The sequence below is a fragment of the Ambystoma mexicanum genome, unplaced genomic scaffold (assembly GCF_040938575.1).
Source record: "Ambystoma mexicanum isolate Mex_15411 unplaced genomic scaffold, UKY_AmexF1_1 Mex_scaf124, whole genome shotgun sequence".
NCBI lineage: Eukaryota > Metazoa > Chordata > Amphibia > Caudata > Ambystomatidae > Ambystoma > Ambystoma mexicanum.
The window spans coordinates 285,074-305,111 of record NW_027182352.1 but is presented as its reverse complement, the minus strand read 5'-3'; the positions used below and the strand labels follow the sequence as shown (position 1 = coordinate 305,111).

Genomic DNA, 20,038 nt, shown 5'->3' with positions numbered 1-20,038 from the left:
AGATGCAGAGCAACGCGAAGCACGTGTGGCAGTCCGGGCATGGTTTAAATAGCCTTGGAAGAAGTTCCAGTTAAGTATTCTTCCACGGTCCCCACCCAAGTAAAATAGTTCCTTTGATAAAATAGTCCCTCCTAAGCCTCATTTGGCTTGAGGCTTCATGCAGCATGGTCTGCGTCAGGTAAGTGCACCAAACACCCTCTATTATGAGCCTGGCGCCTATGGCGCCAGGACAAAGTCCAAAAAGCCCCTATTAAGGGCCGCTGGGCTTTTACCCGAGGGCATGATGCCTGCTCCCGGGGGTGCTGGGTCTGTCCTGGTGCTCCGGGGGTAGGCATCATGACAGCATGTTGATGCTTTCGTCGCCACTTTCTTACCCCTCCTCCTCCTATGGCTGACTCACATCCTGACACAGCCCTTCCCAAGCTCCAATCTGCTATCTCTGATACTATTGATGTTCTTGCCCCTGTCATGAGGATCTGCTTGAAGCCCAAAGCAAAGTGAAACTCCTGGTACGCCTCAGACCTCGTCACCCTTAAACGCAAGTGCAGTGTGGCTGAGAGGAAATGGCTAGCTTCCTGTGCATCCTCTGACAAACTGGCCTGCCGCCTGCTCCAAATGCAATACCGGCTCTCTGTCCGCACCAAGAAGAGAGCCCACATCCAAGCCTGCGTCTCTGCGGCATCCAACAACTCAGCCGAACCCTTTAAAATCTGCAAGGAGCTGGCCAATCCTGCAGCAGTCTCTATCTCTCCTCTCCCCTCCCAAGCCCTCTGCACGGCCCTGGCTTCTCATTTCATCTCTAAAACTCAGGACATCCTGTTCTTTCTATTGTCCTCTCCCCCTCCTCCCTCTACTCTCTGCTCTACCTCTGCCCCCCCTGTGGCCACCTCTCTTCCCTCCTTCGCTGCCTGTCCTCTGTTGTCATCCATCAAGGTTTCTAGACAAGTCCAATCTATGAAAGTCTCATCAAAACAGGTTGTCCCATGTTCTTCTAAAACCATCAAGGACCAGATTGAAACCCTTGCTCCTTCCCTGCCTGACTTCTGCAACTACTCCTTCGCCACAGGAGCCTTCCCTTCCCCCCTGAAGCTCTCTCTTGTGCACCCTCTTCTCAAGAAACTCTCAGCCGACCCCTCCTGCCCGGCTAACTATTGCCCGATCTCCATCACTCTTTTCCTGGGCAAACTCCTGGAAAAGCTGGCCATCTCCCATCTTAATCTTCATACTGAATCTGTTGGTTGTTTCCATGATCATCAGTCTGGCTTCAGAGCAGCCAGAAGCACAGAAACTGCTCTCCTGAACATCCGCAATGACCTGCTCTCCAACCTCGACTCTAATACCCCCTCTGTCCGCATCTTACTCAATCTCTCTTCTGCTTTTGACACGGTCAACCATGCCATCGAGCACAACCAGCTCCATAATAACCTGCGTATCACCAATCAGGCCCTGGCCTGGCTGACCTCTTTCTTCTCCAATCGACCCTCCCGGGTCCAACTAGGGTCCTTTATCTCCTCTATCTCTCTCTCTACCTGTGGTGTTCCACAGGGATCTAACCTCTCTCCATGGCTGTTCAACCAATACCTGGCACCTCTTGCCCACTGCATTGCCGCTCTCTGCCCCAACTTTCAGTGCTATGCAGATGACACTCAGCTCGTTTTCAGGCACCCTTCTGCCACCTCTTCTCTCATCTCTGACTGTCTGTCTTCTATCCCGGAGTGGTGTGCCCCCAACGATCTCTGCCTGAATGCCAGTGAGACAGAGATTCTCCTCATCGGCACACCGTCTCTCTCCTTTCCTGTCAATCTCTGGCCGGCCTCCCTTGGCCAGGGTTGGACTGGGAAAAGAAAAGGGCCGGGACACCTAAAAAAGTGTCCCTCACCTTAAAAAGTGGCCATCAAACCCTAATCCGTGAATCATGTCAATACACAACTTTACAGAAAATGCTACTTATGGAGGGTTAATGGTGTTTGTTGCATGTAATGTTTTATGCAAACACTTGCGAAAACAAGTGATAACATTCCTCTTCTATGGCCTTGCCAGGATTTGAAACTGCTACCTGCAGATCATGAATAGATCGCAGCAGCGCCAGCGAGCGCTCAACCTGCTGGTCTATATTACTGGAGTAAGCTAGGAGGAGCAAGCAGTTCCTTCCTTCTCACCTCCCATCACCCATCACTCCCTTATCATTCCCTCCTTTCCTTACTCTTGATTGTCTTCTTCCTTTTTTCTTTTGTTCCTTCCTTTTATTCTTGCTTCCCGTTCCATTTTCTCCCCTTTCTTTCATGGGCATCTTTCCTCTCCTCCTTTCCTTCCTCTCTCACATTGTTTCCTACCTGTCTCCCTACCACCTTTCCTCTTAACTTTCCCCCCATCCTTCTACCCTCCTTGTTTGTGTCTCTTCTACCATTCCTCCTTATTTCTTTCCCTCCTCACTCTCTGTAATTCCTACCCCATTGTTATATTGGAAAATATCAGTTAAACATAAATTATTGTGCATGGGTCAAAAGGCTAGGGTGCACTTGAGTCGAGTGCAATGATGGCTTCTGCGGCATTCTGAAATCACAGCTGATACCAAAGGGCAGCTGCATCAACAAGCCCTTAGGCGAGACAGCACGAGAGTGTGATAAATCCATGTTCAGACAGGAGCATTTAATCTAAGCATGCATGAACCCCAAATCTGGGTCTGAATAGGTATAGATCTCTCACGGGATTAGCGACCAGGATTTACAATGCTTGTTTGTGTTGTCTAGTCCTGCGGGTAAGGTGCCAGGAAAGGGTGATGTCCTAAAGCATGCAGTTTCAGCTACGACTTAACAATTTCACAATTCACCACCACCATGGTGCCACCACACACCTCATGCCGCTCAGACAATCCCCAATCTAAAGCATTCACACAATATGATTACCACCTCCCCAATTCTACCCAATTCTACAGTGTGAGAACCATCCCTTGTTAAATCAGGGTAATGCATCGAAACTACCGAGGTACGATTGCTGGCAGGAAAATTAGGAAAACCTGTTCTCAGGGCACCATGTGATGCTCATACTAGTATGACACAGCGTGCTGCATAACTGGCACTAGCGATAATCTGGCTTAAAATCACTGTATTTAGACTTTAGTGAAGTGAGAAGCTCTCACTTTCCACAACTTCCTGTTTCCTGTTCAAAACCCTGAGCAAACATGCCCTGCACCAGAAAATACGTACTCAAAGGACACATTGTGCAATAAACCTTATGTCCCTCGTACTCCGTCCCAGGCACACAAATGGCCCAAGAAACAGGACTTGATGCAACTTCAGAAGGGGTCCTCAACACAGCCACTGACTCTGAACCATCCACAGCCTCTGAGACGTCCCTTACTGGGGGGCCTGTAAGAAAACTCCCAATGCACAGGGGAGCAGGAGAACACATGGTTTGATATCATTCTGTGTATTGGGGTTCAGCTGTGCAAGCGCACAGGCAAAATAAAAGGTATGATCTGTACATTCAACCATACACCCAATATATATTAAAGCAGGCTGTTTGGAATAAGGGCCAGCTTTTAGTTGCCAGAGACTGTGACTAATTTCGGAATAAACAACACTGAGCTTTTAAGACAGAATAATGATTGTACGCCTCAGCAAATGCAACCGTCTGCCAGCACAAATAATCTTTTTATTTCACCACCCTTGACCTGCAAAGGTAAGGTGGAAGCAGTGTGCAAGGCATTCTGGGAAATATTTCTTTTTAAGTTAAATTAGTTTTGCTGATTGCCTTAATCCCCATATTCTGGATATATAGTACATTCTGAAATACAATCCTATGTCTTACAGACTGCGACGGCCGTATGCTGCAAAGTTTGTAAGCAAGGTCAAACACTAGGCTCCAAAGACCACATTATGACAAATGATAGTGCACGCTTGTGCCTGCCACACTTTATACCTAATGCAGAAGTACAATTGACTGTCTGTGTCCTATAATTGTACACTGGAAATGAGGAAACAGCTCTTACAAGAAGAACTGTGCATTGGACACTCCTAGTCAATGGGCTTGCACAAAATACAAATACATGCAGCAATATTTACTACAGTTTAAGGGAAATTTATATTTCTGTAAACTTAAAATTATGAAGCTTTGTCGTGGCCTGTAGCAGTTTGTCCATATCAGACATTTTTAGAAGATAAGAGCTTTCGCTCATGGGTTAAAAAGAGACACGTGGCTTGGATGCAGTTTGTTTTCAGTATTAGAAAGCTTTCAGAGAAGCTTGATCATGACCTGATAAGTGTGACATACATACATACAATCTCACTGCATGGAGGATCCAGCAGGTACGATAACATAGACCCAGGGCGGCCCAGGTCGGAACATAGAGCTTCCTGCACATATTTACTGTGACACTGGAGCCACCTAAATACTGTATGGTCACCACTCCCTCCCAGGACCACCCAATTTAAACCTTTACAATTAACCACCTTCACTGTGCTTTATAACACTGACACACTGAGTAGCATCAAATGCCTTTACCACTGGGCAGCACTCAGTGTTTTCACCACAGAACACCATCACATTCACATGCCTTTAACACAAAGCAGCACTGACAGGAGCGTAGCACCTTTGACAGCAGCGTAAACATCTCTTTCGCTGAATAGAATCACAGAGCAGCATTAATGTTTTAAACATTAGGCTACACATCTGGTAACTCTGTCCGGACTTTGCTGCAGCAGATAACAAATTCAGAACCAGTCCCACCTGATTTGCCTAAACTGTACTCGGACCTCCTCCATTTGTGGAGCTCTCCCACTGAGTAGCACCGCAAAGAAGTGAGGGCCCGGCCCGGCCTGGGCAATCTTAAAATGGATAGACAAGCGCAGACTGTCTCGGACCTGCGAGCATCAGTGGGGCTGCCCCCAACAAACCAACTGAGCTGCACCATAAATGCCTTATGCACAGACAGCAACATGAACAGCCAGGTCCCTAACACCCCCTGGGCCCACATTATGAGAAATTGTATTCAATTGAATACTTGGGGCCAGGCTTGACAGAATATGGAGGGTGGAGACAGGAAGATAAAGGTAAAAGGGGAATGGGAATTTGGAGCAGGACAACGCTTCAATTAGTAGAATGAAAGAATGCGCAATGATACTATTTCTGAAAACTTCACATCAACCAGGATACCTACGCCCTGCATGTGCCACCAGGACAGGACCTTTCACCTTGCCCTGCACCGGGTATGTCCAGGGAAGCTCTTCCATGTGGGTCGAGTTCACACTACTTTAAGCGTGTGGTTCTGGAATTCATTAAAATTGGCAATCCTGCATGCGCACCTTTATGTACACACAAACGGGTCGTTTTAGGATTCAGTGTGCCCCTCTCCCATTGTGCACTTTTGTAAGGAGAACTACAAAGGCCGGCCCTCCCCCTCTGTCTAGCCCACACTGAGCCAAGTGTTGCAAGCAATGACCCACGCAGACCACGCCACAGCTGCCTTCCTCACCAGCTCCGGAAACAGTGGCAGGAACAGCATTGAGTTTAAGTCATCTCATGCTCCCACCACCATATGCCATGGATGGGAGAGATGATGCTGCCTGTAACAGGTGTTTGAGAAAACCTGATCTTCATTTAAAAGACACTCATTTAGTCTAATTGGAAATGTGATTTTTTTCATATTTGTTTTTGTCTTTGCCTAAACATCTCCTTGTGGCTTGAGTTGCATGTGTTGTTAGTCATTCTGACACGATAATTGCGCGGCCGTGACACACACTGACTGAGTGGCAGTGCTCTGGCCCTTTCTCGACTAACAGAGATAGTAACAATTAATTACAAACACTTCACTTGTCTGTTCTCGTTCAGAGTGACTGCCTCTTCTCTGACTACCGGCCCCCGCTGGCCCATTCAATTTTATGTTTTTGTCACTGTGTGTTACCCACGTGCACAAATTCTGTCTCCAGAGACTCTCTACGCAGTTTACAGCTGGGTCAGGCAGATCGAATAGGACCCTCATCATTGTCGGGTGTGCTTTGCTTGAGGCCTGCTCCCTCCTGTCATCAACACTTCCTTTCGAACATCTGTGCATTGTGCTGGGTGTGGCACCCAGCAACACACCAATACACATGATGGTCCACGCGTCTTGAGCATGATTGGCTGCCACTGCCAGCCTGCTACATATCAACAAACCCCCTGCCCTGAGAGTGTGAGGCTCAAGAGTCATCACCGGGTCAGCCCCGCCCGGCCCTCCACCCAAGGCAGGCAAAAGCAAACTTGATGTAGAGCTCACCCCACACGACAGGAATTGTTGGTGTTCTCGAAAAGAATGTAAATCTGCCTGCCTGGTGCCAAGCCAGTGGATGGCTGGCCACTGGCAGCCCATGGCACATGCTATTGGTGGACCATCAAAGCAAAGTTTCACTTTTCTTTGATGATGTTCTCCGAGTGACACTGTGTGCATTCTAATCATAAATACATCCACTTGCCGCTGTGTGGAAAGATGGCGGCAGGCTCTGTGTAGCAACATACCAAGTACAACTTCAGTTACAAAAATCCAACCCAGCTCCATTGATATTAATGTGGCTCATAAAATCGTCCCGAGGGTGGCTTATAAAATCAGCCCCGGGGCCATCCAAAGTCCATTTTGATTTGGCCAGTGGCAGAATAGCAGATATACCAGTCCGGACCTGCCCTGGGCCCTCTTCCTGCTCCCACCTTTGAGGCTAAGAACCTTGGGGTCATCTTCGACTACACACTCACCTTTTCTGCTCACATCTCTGATTACTCTAAAAAATCACACTACCAACTGTACCTCCTCAAAGGTATTCTTCCTTTCCTCTCCTTCCCCCAGAAGCTCACTGTCCCCAGAGCTCTGGTTCGCTCTAGGCTGGACTACCACAACAGCCTCTTTCTAAATCTGCCTGCTTCTACTCTCCACCCTCTGCAACACATCCATAACAGGACTGTGAGACTTGTCCTTGGCCTCAAGCCCAGGGATCGTATCCCTCCAGCACTGAAATCTCTGCACTGGCTCCTAGTGGCTGCAAGGATTAAGTTCAAGACCCCCTGCATTGTCCACAAGGCCTTCAGGGGCCTGGGACCTCAATACCTCCAACTCCCTCTTTGTAAATATCTTCCTACTCGAGCTCTTCGCTCCACTGCCTCCAACTCCCTCAGGGTCAGTCACTTCTTCAAGCAACAAGTTGGTGCTAGATCTCTTCCTTCGGCTGGGGCCTCCCTCTGGAACAGCCTCCCTGCCTCTCTGAAACTTGAGGAGAACCATCTCCGGTTTCGGAAGCACCTTAAGACTTTCCTCTTGCACAATCTCAATGTCACCAGGCCTAGTAAGAGTGTTGGCTCTGTCTTCCCTTTGTTCCCCCTCCCTTGTCTCGTCGTGCCTTGAAACACTTGTGTATAGGCTCGTTATAAATGCCATATCATATCATATCAAGTACAAGCAGACGTGCTTAGCCCTGACGCGCCTGCGCTGGCGTGATTGACCAAAGTAATTATCTACATGCAGAATACAATCGCGAAGGGACTTGTAGTTCGAAATATGCATGTAAGGTTACAAACATTACCAAGCTCCAAAAACGGTTTTAGAGATTCGAAATCTGGCAAAAGTGTAATTTATAACAACACACAACTACTAAAATGCTAAAAATCGAATTTAGAAGATAATTTAAAAAATGTATCTAATTTGCCTAAAAACAGACCTTAATAACAATTGTTCACAGGAATGAAGCCTGGATGGATTATGGTGGTGAGGTGCAAATAACAATACAATTATTAGCTATACATTAATCTGTCGAGCCTGCAACCATAGAAGGCATCACTACAGAGTAAAGGTGAGTCAGTAAATAAGGCAAAACTTTACGAAGGACTTTGAGCTGGAAATTTACCGACTGGAAGACTGTGCTGACCTTAGGCTCAAAGGCAAAATATCATGAGGAGGACAATTTTACACCTAGATTCTTCACAAACTGCACAGGCTGCGACAGAGGGCCAACGGAAGAGGGCTAGCGACTGAGCCCACCACCAGCACCTCAGATTTATCGCCAGTCAGGAGGAGCCAATTATTGATCATCCAGATGCTGATCGCTGACAGACAAGCCTGACAGTGAAGCCCTGCGTGTGCTGCTGTAACATATCCAGACGGACCAGTATTTGGGTGTCATCCGCATATAACGAGCACCCAAAACTGAAAGAGTGAATAAGCGAGATCAGAGGCTGCATATAGATATTAAAAAGCAGGGGAGAGAGAGACGACCCCTGTGGAACCCCACAGGAGATATGCGAGGGGGGCAAGCAGAAAGGGGGAAGAAGGCAGGATTTCCAACAGTTAGTTAGAAAGGAGTGAAACCAAGCAAGCACCAGGCCTGAGATGCCCCCGCGAGGCCAGCCTGTCCATCAGTAGAGCATGATCGATGGGGTCGAAGGCAGCTGACAGGTCTAACAGAATCAGTGCCCTGACACCACCATGATCCACCATCCGGGCCAGGTCGTCCAGAACGCACTCCAACACAGACCTGGTGCCTCTGCTGGGATGGAAACCCGGATTGGACCAGATCCAGAAAATCAGAGTTTTCCAAGAAGGAGCGAAGTAAAGGCATCACCAAAGATTCAAGAAGTTTCATGATAAAAGGAAGAGGAGAAATGGGATGGAATTTGGACAGAACCGTGGAATCCAGAGAGGGCTTTTTCAGCAGTTGGATCACTGAAGCGGCTTAAAAGGAGAAGGAATACGACTGCCAGACAAAGAACTATTGACAGCGGATGGCACCCAAGAACTGATCGAGGGAATCCAGAGAGGGCTTTTCCAGCAGATGGATCACCATAGCGGCTTAAAAGGAGAAGGAATAAGACTGTCAGACAAAGAACTATTGACAGTGGATGACACCCAAGAACTGATCCAGGGAATTACCCTCTTCAAGAGGGAAAGGGGAATAGGATCAGCAGGAGAGGCGGACTTGAGGGCATTACGGGCCCTCAAGATGTCCTCCACAATAAGAACTGGGAAATGTACGCAGGAGTGAGAGGGACCCGGGAAGCTGCCGGTGGCTACCTCTACCAATGATCGTGAACTTGAATACTCTATTTATTGGTGGATAACTGCAATTTTGTCCACAAGGAACGCTGCAGAGGAGTCACACAAAACCGAGTTAACAGGGGTAGAAGACGGCAACGATTGCACCAGCCTAAAAGGCTACCCGGGCTTGTTCACAGCAGACATCACCCACCCGTGAGGAACCCTTATATATTCTAGGTGTGCTGCTGTGTAATGTGCATGTGTTATAATGAAGGATGCTGGGAGATCAGGTAAACTGATATGAAGTTATTGAGTTACATTGGTAAGATCTCATGTAAGCTCTGTAAAGACTCATAGCAGACTCACCGGCTCCCACCGCCCAGGCTCTCTCCCTTCAACTGCCTGGCTAAGGAAGCCTCTTCATCCACAAACATTCTAACATTCACCCAACGTTCTCTCATGAGGTCACACATACACACCATGCATCCAGCAACCAGGGGAATGAGATGTGCTACACAATGCACGCCATGCATCCAGAAACCAGGGTAATGAGATGCGATACACAATCCACGCTCTGCATCCAGCAACCAGGGGAGTGAGATGTAATACACAATGCATGCCATGCATCCAGAAACCAGTGGAGTGAGATGTGATACACAATGCACGCCATGCATCCAGCAACCAGGGGAGTGAGATGTAATACACAATATGACACATCTTCCCTTCTTTGTTAAAGAAAATAGGATGTACTTTCACTCACACCAGAAACAACCCACACAAATATAAATCTTCCACACTCAACATCACCCACCCTTCCCTATATGAAAAAGATTATTGTCAAGTCGGGGTTGCTCTACATAGAAAAAAACGGGCAGATGGAAAACACACCACACCAATAAAACCAACTACTCCCACATGGAAAGCAAAACAGAACAACCAGTCCTAAAATGATGGCCAGTCATAATAGGGCATCCAGAAATAAAGCAAAGTCCCAGTAAAAGATGGGTGCAGACACTGTGTTCCATGACTGCATTGCAACTAAACTCCAGAAGGAAATACAGCAGGTGCTCTCTAATAGGAGCATCCTCTACACCAGAAGATACTCTGACATAAACCTAACCATGGAGAGGTAAGAAGGAAATCTCCCTACTTGCAGATGTTCCCATGTATACGGGCATAACCAACATCTTCTATCCTGCTGTTAGGAGTAAACATCACTAAAAAGAAGAAAAAAAAATGCTCTCTGGGCGTGGCTAATGATACTGATGCACGTGCACAAGATCTGAAATAACTTGTTGTCAAACAAGGTGTTCGACCCAGAACCAATAGGTAATTCCTGGTCTCATTTATGGTCTCACTGATGAGGCTCAACAAGGCTGAAACATGTCTGGGGATGCTCGAGGTTTCGTGCAGAAGGGGTGTGACCTAGCAGTTCAGGCTAGACTGCCCCTTTTGGGGTGGGACCAAGCCTGATTTGCATATGGTCTTCTGTAATGGTTTGGAAGGCAAAGAACGATGGTCTGGAGGGTTGCCCAGAGCAATTCCAGAGGTTAAGATTCATTCTAAACCTTCCGGCCATCACCTCTTTCTTTTTGTTCATTTTCCAACACCACCAGTTGGCAAGTCCAAAACAATTCTATGTCACACGTGTGTGACAAAACCTCAACTTGTGCACAACAAATAGACCGACAGGGACCGGTGGGTGTTTCCCTGTCTCATTTTCCTCCACCACTAGCTGGAAAGTCTCAACATAACTTCAGCATTTTGAAGTGAGATGGAGGCCATCCTCAAAATGACAAGCTCAGATGTACCAAAATAGTTAAAGGGGCAAATTGCCAAAAACTACAAATACAGACACACAGATGGTACATCAAACACAATCATTTTTTTATGTTTTCGTTATTCAATTAGACATATAAAAATATAAAGTTAGTTGAAGCAGCAACCGTTAAAGAAACTTCTTCTTCACAGAACATTTGCACAGGATGTCTATTTCGGTAGTTTGCTCATCTATTTCCAGTGATCAAGTATCCATTGTCTCTGTTTCAGTTGGCGCAGTAATATTGTTCCAATACTGAATGACTACGATGGTTAGGCTTCTATTTTTTCCCGATAGTATTTCACTCCATCTGTCTTTAGGGTTTAGATCAGGACTGCATTTCCGTATCATTTCTCTGAATAACAGTCTTTTCTCTGTCAGTGCCGGGCATTCCATGAAAACATGGAATAGAGACTCAGGTATCTGTTGTTGTTCACAGAATAGGCAATAGGCTATGGTCTTTGGGATCTGTCTAGTGATTGCTAATAATGTGCGCGTGGGGAGTTGATTGAGCCGCAATAGCATGAATTGATCTCTGATAGAGAGGTCGGGAAATTGGATCAAGTAGGCTGGGGGCTCGTTAAGAGCATGAATATCTATTTCACATGTGAGGTTCATTTGATAGAAATTTTTCTCAGCATTCGTTTGTATCCAGTCATTCCACTGGATTCTTTTCTTGGTGCATTGAGGGTGACTGATCAGCATCTCCCGAGTTATCTCATTTGTTGTCATGTGATTTGGATTCCAGTTTTCCATGCTGTAAGCGCGGTGTTAGCGACAGGACTTTCTTTTTCGCTAAATATTTTAAAGACAGGGATCACATCATTGCTTATCATTTTTCTAAAGAAGTCGAGTTACTTCCATATAAAGATAGATCGCAAGGATTGGGTAGTGACCTTGTGATGTATTCTCGTCACTGGAAATGATCTCGGAAGTCATAATATTTTCCACCAAAAGAGTACTTCAATCGCAGCCCAGGTAGTTTGATCTAAATGTATCATGGTTTTGCTTCCATCGGTGATAATTGCAATTACTTTCTGTCAATAGAAGGTCAGGATCGGTTTCATAGAGAATTTCCCGAATTGTTGATGTATGCAAACACTCTGTCGTGCCAAGGAGGACATCTTAGATTTTAGTTGTGTGACCCAGTTTGTCTCTACTTCCGATTGGTTAACTAGGATGACTAGGTATTTGATTGATTTTCCTTGGTCAAGTTTTATCATTCATGTACAAGTTGAAGGTCTTAGCTTTTGGTTTTCACACGGTTATCAAGGCCATGATTTTTTACTTGGTCGTGTTTATTTCCAAATCATTTAGTTGCATATATTTTTGTAGGTCTTTTAGACTTCTTTGTAGGCCAATAGGGGTTTTGTCAAGGATGACAATATCGTCTGCATACATAAGATGTTGTACCTGTGTGGAGTTAAGTTTAGGCGGATTTGCCAATAAAAACTGAGGGGCTTTGGGAATATCTGATGTGTATAGGTTGGAAAGAGTTGCAGGAATGGGGCAGCCATGTTTTAAACCATTATCTGACTTTATGGGTGCTGGCAATGCTCCATCTTGCGATAGTTTAATCCAAAATGTTGTATTGCTATAATGTTGTTTAATAGGTTCCAATATCTGTGATGGACAATTCCAGTATTGTAGTCTTGTCCAAAGTCTCTGTATGTTGACCAAGTCGAACGCCATGTGGAGATCAATGAAGGCTGCATATGGTAAAATTGTTGATCAATGCTTTGTGTTTCAATAAATTCAATATCATAAGGTTTACATTGGTGCCTGTGTTTTTAGGAAACCCAGTTTGTCTTATGTTGAATCTCCCGGTCTTTTTTATCCACATGGTCAGACTATTTAGTAGAAGTGTAGCAAAAAAATTCCCGATGGGATCGAGCAACGCGATCGGTTGGTAGTTGGTTGGCATTTTTCGGTCTCCATTCTTGAATATAGAAATCAAGATGGCTGTTCTCCAAGTAGTGGGAATTAGTTTGCACTCCTCAATGTTAGTAAATAGGTGAGTGCATAGAGTGGCCCATTCCGTCTGATTTTTCTTGATGATCGCATTGCACAGACCGTCGGGCCCGGGGGCTTACGATATATTCAATTTCTTTATAGTTGCCAAGATGTTTTCGTAGTCCCATGTGGTCATCGATGGTGTGGGGTCTTGTTGTTCACTAATTCCTGTCTGATCCATGGGATTTTGCTTGTAAATTGCCTCATAGTGGCGTGTCCATATAATTTCTGAGATCACCTGGATCCTTTTGTGTTGAATCTCGCCTTGGGAATTTAGGAGATTCCATAATCCTCTCGTATTGTTTGATTTCATGAGTTTTAGAATAGTTTCTGCATCATTTTGTAACATTTGGGCTTTTGCATTTCTTGAACAGTTTCTGTATTTTTGCTTTGCTTTATCGATCATCCGTTTTTCATATACCAGCTTAATTTTGTCAATTTCTGCCAGTTTTCTCTTTAGATTTCTTCTCTTTTTCACCAGGAGGGGGTTGAATGAATGATTGTGCCTTTTATTGTCTATCCCCTGTGTCTTCAAGGTTTGTAGGAAGGGTGTTAGCATCCATTCGTAATTGATTTTCTTTATGCCAGCCCGATGTGATCCAGTATAGGAGTTTATTAGTTGGTTAATTTTGTTGCCATTAATGCAGATTCTGGACACTGAGTTGTTGGTTTCCATTAAGGGTAGAAGAAGTGTTTCTGTCGGTCTGTTTGAAGCTTCCCATGTTATAATAATTATATGATGGTCACTGTTCTTAGAACTACTATTTTCTGTTGTCAGTATTTTAGAGCTGAGTAGCTGTGACATAGAAATATAGTCAAGGATGGCTGTAGATGTCCCAGATGTCCAGGTTGGTTGAGACCTGCTCAAATTCTGCATTTTTATGAGCTTCAAATTTCTAATGACGAGTTCCTTGTTCCATATTTTCGCTCGTGTTGACAGCTTGTTTTTTGGTAGGAGATCTCAATTTTCATCATATAGGAGGATGTTTAAGTCTCTACATATTATTATTTCAATATTCTCATGTTAGTGAATTAGATTGTCAGTAGCGGAGAAAACCGGTCAATGAAGTCTTCCGTCTGTGTGGCCAAAGGATTCCAATAGAGATTGAGAAGTCCTACCTTTTGGGTATGGGATGTAGGTTGAGAGGCAGATGTTCTTGCGTCAAAACAAGGGTATTCACATGTCGTCAATTGTGCCCAGGGATTCTGGTTGATGGTTTCAATTATGCATATATTTGTTCGATTTTGATAAGTGTAAGGAGGCCTGACGATGGTCTTCCTTTTTTGTGCTGTATTGCAGGATTCATTGCAATCAGGTATCAGTTGCATCCAGGCATAGAGGCCAACCAAGTTTCTTGTAGGCAAATAAAATTGTATTTCCATAGGTTATCTGTATATGTTTGAAAAAGATACACAAAGCCTCTGGTGTTCCATGAGCAGATAGAGAAGGTCTGATTTGGATATGTCATTGGCGGTTATGTTTCTTGATATCTAGTTGAGTTCATGGAAGATCTTGTGCTTTCAAGGTCTCGCCAAAAAGGATTTTCCATACGATTCACCCGTGCGTAATGTCTGTTTTTTTTCATATAGTCTATGGTAGCTGGCGTTACCTCATTTATCACTTGATGGGTGTTGTCCTCCCCATTGTTATTCTTGCTAACTTGTTTTAGTTCAGTTGAAGCATAGGATTTTTCCCCTTTGTTTGATGTCACAAATGAGCACTTGAAGCTAAGTTTTTAGAAGTTATGCTGTTTCCTCTAGAATTCTTTCTAGGGTTTCTGTGGCATTAAATTGTACAAGAACTTTGTCTATTATGTAATAGTTGATGAACTCAACTAACTTGATGTGTCCTGTATTGATCCATTTTAGCGAGGGAATCGCTTGTATCAAACGCAAGATGTCTGTACGATTTAATGTCAGAGACGGTGTATCGCCTTCTATTTGTTAAATTTTAAGTTTCTTCTTTACAAATTGTTCCAACGGATTTGTGAAGTTAGGAAGTCACAATTTGTGTTTATATTTAGTGCGTGTGTGGGATGACCTTGTAGTTGTAACACCAGCATAGGTTTGGTCTGAATGGTAAGTAGAGTGACCTTCATTGTTTGAATTAGCCTCAACTCGAGATGTATTTTCCTGAGTCGAGGTCTCCATGTAAATGTCGGAAATATCTTCACATGTCAGGTCCAGATATGCTGACTGCACGGTGTGTCCTTCTTCATAACTGTCAATAATGATGAGAGAATGATCGATGTTTGGTAAGCTCGGGTTGCTGTTCAATTCCTGATCCTCAATTGGGTAGGTCGACAGATTTAGTAGAATGTCTTTTTGTAGCTGTTATTCCAAAGTGTTTTGTTTTTCATTATCACCTGTGGATTGGTCTCTTTGGTCCGTCAATGGGCTGGAGGTTGAAGCAACGTCAACTTTGTTCTTAGTGTTTAAAGTTGATCTTGCCTCTCAATGAACTTGTTTTGTGGCTTTCGGAGTTGTAAGGTTCCTTAGGAATGCTCTGGACCCATTTGGTTTCTGTTTTTTGTTTTTTTCTTGGAGTTATTTGTGATCTGGGTTGGTTGTGGCGTCTTTATATTTGTCTTGGTGTTGTCGAATATAGCAACATTTCCCATTTCTTTGGAGGTGTACTCCTTTTGGTTTTCATTGTTGCTTTGCCCAGAGGCCCGGGGTTGTGTGTCCACTTCTTCGTGACTATTCAGCGATGTAGCTGTAGCATCCGTAGACAGAATAGGCACATTTAGGCCCATAATGTCTTTAGTCATTTGGATTTTGCATTTGGTATTTGGATTGTGCTTTGCAAGTATTCCCATCATCCTGGCTGTCAAAGTGGCTTTTTTCTCGTGGTTTTTCCTTGTGATCTCAAAAAGTCTAGCTTGCCACTGAGCACTTGTTTCAGCTTCCTGATTTAGCCGGTTATGTAGGGAGTTTATAAAAGCCTCAATATATATCTGTTTTGAGTGAATAAGCGCAAGCAGTGTCGCTTGGTCCTTTTGTGCTTCCCCATTAGTTTCTAATAATTTCATGAAAGGTATCATTGCTTGGGAAGTAACCGCTAGGAGTAGATTTTGTAGATCTATCATCGTGGTTGGAACCATTTCATGTGGTTTATGTGGGGTGATGTTATGTTGACAATTGCATTTGGAGTCAGAGGACTGATCTTTAGATTGTGGTTTGGCACTCCGTGTCTCGTTGGGATGAAACGGAGAAAAGGTTAGATGGGTGTCTGTACAGATATCTGGAGTAGGCGCTCGTGGGGTTGATGTGCCCCGCGCAGACGGTCTGTTGGTTTTATTGGACAACTGGAAGACCTTGTTCCTTTTTTCTTGAGTGTTCATAATGTCTTCTATCTCTGTGATATCCGGTGAGAGTAGGCTATGACGTGTCTCCGTTATGGCCCATTTAAACAGGTGGGCTTCCTCTGGCTTTTTAGCCTGAGAATATTATGTTTACAGGACATCTTAGCAGTGATTGCTTTCTCCTTTTGTGATAGGGACGTATGTGGGGGATTGGGAGTATTCTGTTGTATGTGAGCCGAGGCTAACAATGGCTGTAAAGATTGATGTTCGTGAGGTGGCATTCCGCCTGTTGGGTCGTTCAGTTGAATAGCCTCTTTTTTGCCCGGCATAAGTTAGTCAATGGTATGGAGGGGGGTTGCCCTTCTGCATGTAGTGACCCGTGCTTTCTGTGGATTATGACAGCCTCTATCGCACTTTCTGTTGATAAGTCATGGAGTTTTTCCATTTCGGCGCTGCTATGTCATTAACTACCTGGAATTGTCTGGATGTTGCTCAGTCAGTGTTTTGGGAAGCTGCTTGGCAGGAACACAAAGGTCTTATATCTTGATCTTTTGGCGGATCTAGAGACAGGCGACATATTGTAATTGAGCTGCAGCACTAGCAAAAAACAGTCAGAACACTGGGACCGCACACCTACGATAGATTATGTGTTTAATTAAGGGAGTTTGGAAGTGTTGGAAGTGTGTGCTGCCAGCTCAAAACTGTAGGCCTCCCAGTGGGAGTCAAGGGAGCCGTACAAAAGAGTGGTGAAGAGGTCGGGAAAAGAAAGTTAGATGTGCAGCACGCAGGGGTGAAATATTAATCACCGGAGGACTCGAGGGGCAGAGCCCCGCAGTCTGTCACTATTCGTAGTTGATTGAATATTCACAACAGATGAGTCGGAGTGATTCTGTGTGTAGCAAAGGCGTGTTGGGAACGGGCTCAAGGGGAGAATCCCCACAGTCACCTGCTCGCTCAGTTAGGTCGATGGTGCGCACAGGAGGCACACTGCAGAGATCGATGAACAGAGTGTGTGTACCACAGGCGGGATCAAAGGGACAAGCCCTGCAGTCTCCTGCTCACGTATGTCGCACAAAGGTCATTCTTTCCACACTGAGGAAGGTAGTAGGAGTCTAGAATGGGGCAATCAGCTTACCCGTGTCACACTAAGCAGTGCTTGCGGTCCAAAGTTATGTGCACCATTTTCCATTCCCCCCAGGGTACTGGGGTCTTTGGCGCTCATAGAGCTCCTTGGCAGCAGATCCGGCGAAGGGATGTATACCTTGAGTTGAATCTTGAGTTAAAGCGAGTTAACACACCGGAACGACACATCGCCACAGAGCCAGAGACAAGAGACTCTGCACCCGACTCTGCTGCCTGCTCCGCGGCCATGTCAGGGTTATATTGCAATAGGCAGCAAAAGGGGACTGCAGCTCAACATCAATCCAGGAAGCAGGCAGGCAGATAAGAGATTCTGCACCCGACTCCATCAAACACTAAAGGGACATGCAATGTGCTAACTAAACTGACAAAAGGCTACCCAAAAACTTTTTGGCAAAAAATAAAAACACTTTGAAGTAAAATTCAATGGTGTAATGTCGTAGTGCCATGGCCAAAAACCATGATAAGGCGCGATAAAGCAATACCACTCATTAAATTATCATTCCCCACACAACCATTCTTGCAATATCTTCATTTCTATCCATGTACAGGGATTCATTGAGCATTTAATGCACTGTATGAGTTTTAGTCCCTAAAAGTCCTTGCTGCATTAAGCAGAGCCAGAATCTCAAAATCCTCAAAATGTTATGACTGCATAGAAACATTCCCATGCTAACATGGTACTTGCACTGCAGCCAAACATGCATATAACTATAACATTTAGGGCCTCACCACGAGTTGGCGGTAGCCCTGAAACCCGGCGGTTACAGAATTAGCGCCACCAATACTGTTCCACCAGATTACAAGACAGCGCAAATACTGCCGTACACCAAAATGTACCAGCGCTATTACGGCCGGCGCTATTTCAGCCGGCACTAATAGTGCTGACAACACAAAGCACAATTACAGCAATTATGCAATTAGCTTCCAGCTAGAGACCCAGGTGCCAGAAATGAAGCCACAGATGCACACAGTTCACACCATGGAGCTACATAAGACACACAGAGGCCCCAAAAACAGCATGATGCAATTATTTGCTGCAAACTGGGACAGGCAGCTGCTCATGCTGCGCCTGGGCCTTGTGATGCAGGCCAACCAGGCCAGGGCACAGGGAGTAAAGGGGAGGAAATGAGGAGGAATAGAACGGTCAAAGGTGGCAGCCCTTCTGTGGCCATGAGGCATGGCATGGCACAGCCCACGTTCTGTGCAGTCCTGGCCCGGTTGTTGGATGCCCTCATGCGCCATGTCAACCAACACATTGCAATGCCCACCCAGGTAAACAACATGAAGGCAAGGTTCTATGCCACAGCACAACTGCCTAATGTCATAGCAGCCGTTGACTGAACCCATGTTGTGTTGGTGGCACCCCAGGCCCATGAGACCAGATACTTGAACCGGAAATTCTACCACTACCTCAACCAGCAGGTGACTTGCAGCGCTGACTTATCATCACTCACTGCTGAGTGGGGTACATTTACCAGCCCATCTGAAGTTCCCTGCACCACCAAACTGCATTTTCAGCAGTTACAAGAAGAATGGCTGCGCTGGCTCTGCTGAGTACTTATTCCCTTGCATCAAAACTGCATTTTTAGCATTTACCAAAAATAATGGCTGTGCTGGCTCTGTTGAGCACATATGGGGCGAGATAAAACACAGAACAACCCGAGAACTGCTGCTGTTATTTTCTTTATGTGCACCAAAAAGAAGAATTCAAAAGCAGCCTGGTGCAGCGCTGCTATGCTGAAAGCTCAAGATTTCTAACTGAAAGAGAAAATGTTATGTGTTTAAAATGACTGCTCACTGATGCTATTTCCATCTTTTCAACATTACACAGTTTGGTTGCTGATAAGACACATTCATGCCCATCTATCTTCAGGTTTTACACCAGCAAAGGACAGCATTCCTCAATGAATGGCAAGTGTGTCAAATGAAATAGCAGAGGAATTCACCCAGGCCGAACAAGAGTTTGACTTTTGCAACAAAATAACACTGGCAAACACTTCACAAGAAGCTCTCTCTCTCCCTTTGCTTATGTCAGTTTCAAAGGACCCTTGTTTTTGAACGGATTCCTGTCTATTAGAAATTGACCTGAGCTATGGAAAGGTTCAGAATAAAGAGGCATGGAAAACCGCATTTGTAAAGTGACATCCAAGAAAAATGAACCCGTGTGTAAAGCTGTGCTTTTGTCAAGCAGGAACATGCCTTTTGAAAGTGAAATGTTAAAATGATGGCCTGTGCTTGCACAGAAATGTGATGGAAGATGTGGGGTTTGCTCTAAAATCTACATGATATTTATTCCCAAAAAGATTTGGTTTCTGTTTAAAGGAAAAAAAAAATTACTTTGAGACCAGCAGAACAGGTTTGGCAGGCACTGACTTCAAAAGTGCCCTGCCTCCCAGGGGATCAGAATTACCTTCCCCAAGTGGACCAGCCCCCTGGCCACATGAAAGGGGCCAAGGTGTGGGATGTGGCGACTTCGTCAGACAGAGCAACATTGTTGCAGCATGAGACAATGGACTTCCGTGGCATAGAGGTGTGAAATCCTCTGACACCTCTCCTCAGCTTCAAACTGCCTAGGATCAAAGGGGAGTCATAGCAACCCCATGTGAAAGTTGATAAGGGAAGGACATTTGCCTGGGGGGTTGGAAAGACTGGACATATTTGGAAACAAAGCCAGCTCATTTGACTTCAAAGACTGTTCATATAATGACATTCATTTCAGTAATCTGTCACAACCCTCGCCAAAAACCATCTCTGGCAAATCCATTG

At 45.1% G+C, this 20,038-nt stretch overlaps 1 protein-coding gene across 1 annotated transcript in view; it reads right to left on the bottom strand.

The window, feature by feature from the left end:
* LOC138553633 (T-cell surface antigen CD2-like) overlaps positions 1-20,038 on the bottom strand; it is a 176,979-nt gene that overhangs the window by 49,342 nt on the left and 107,599 nt on the right. The gene's annotated exons all lie outside the window — the stretch shown is intronic.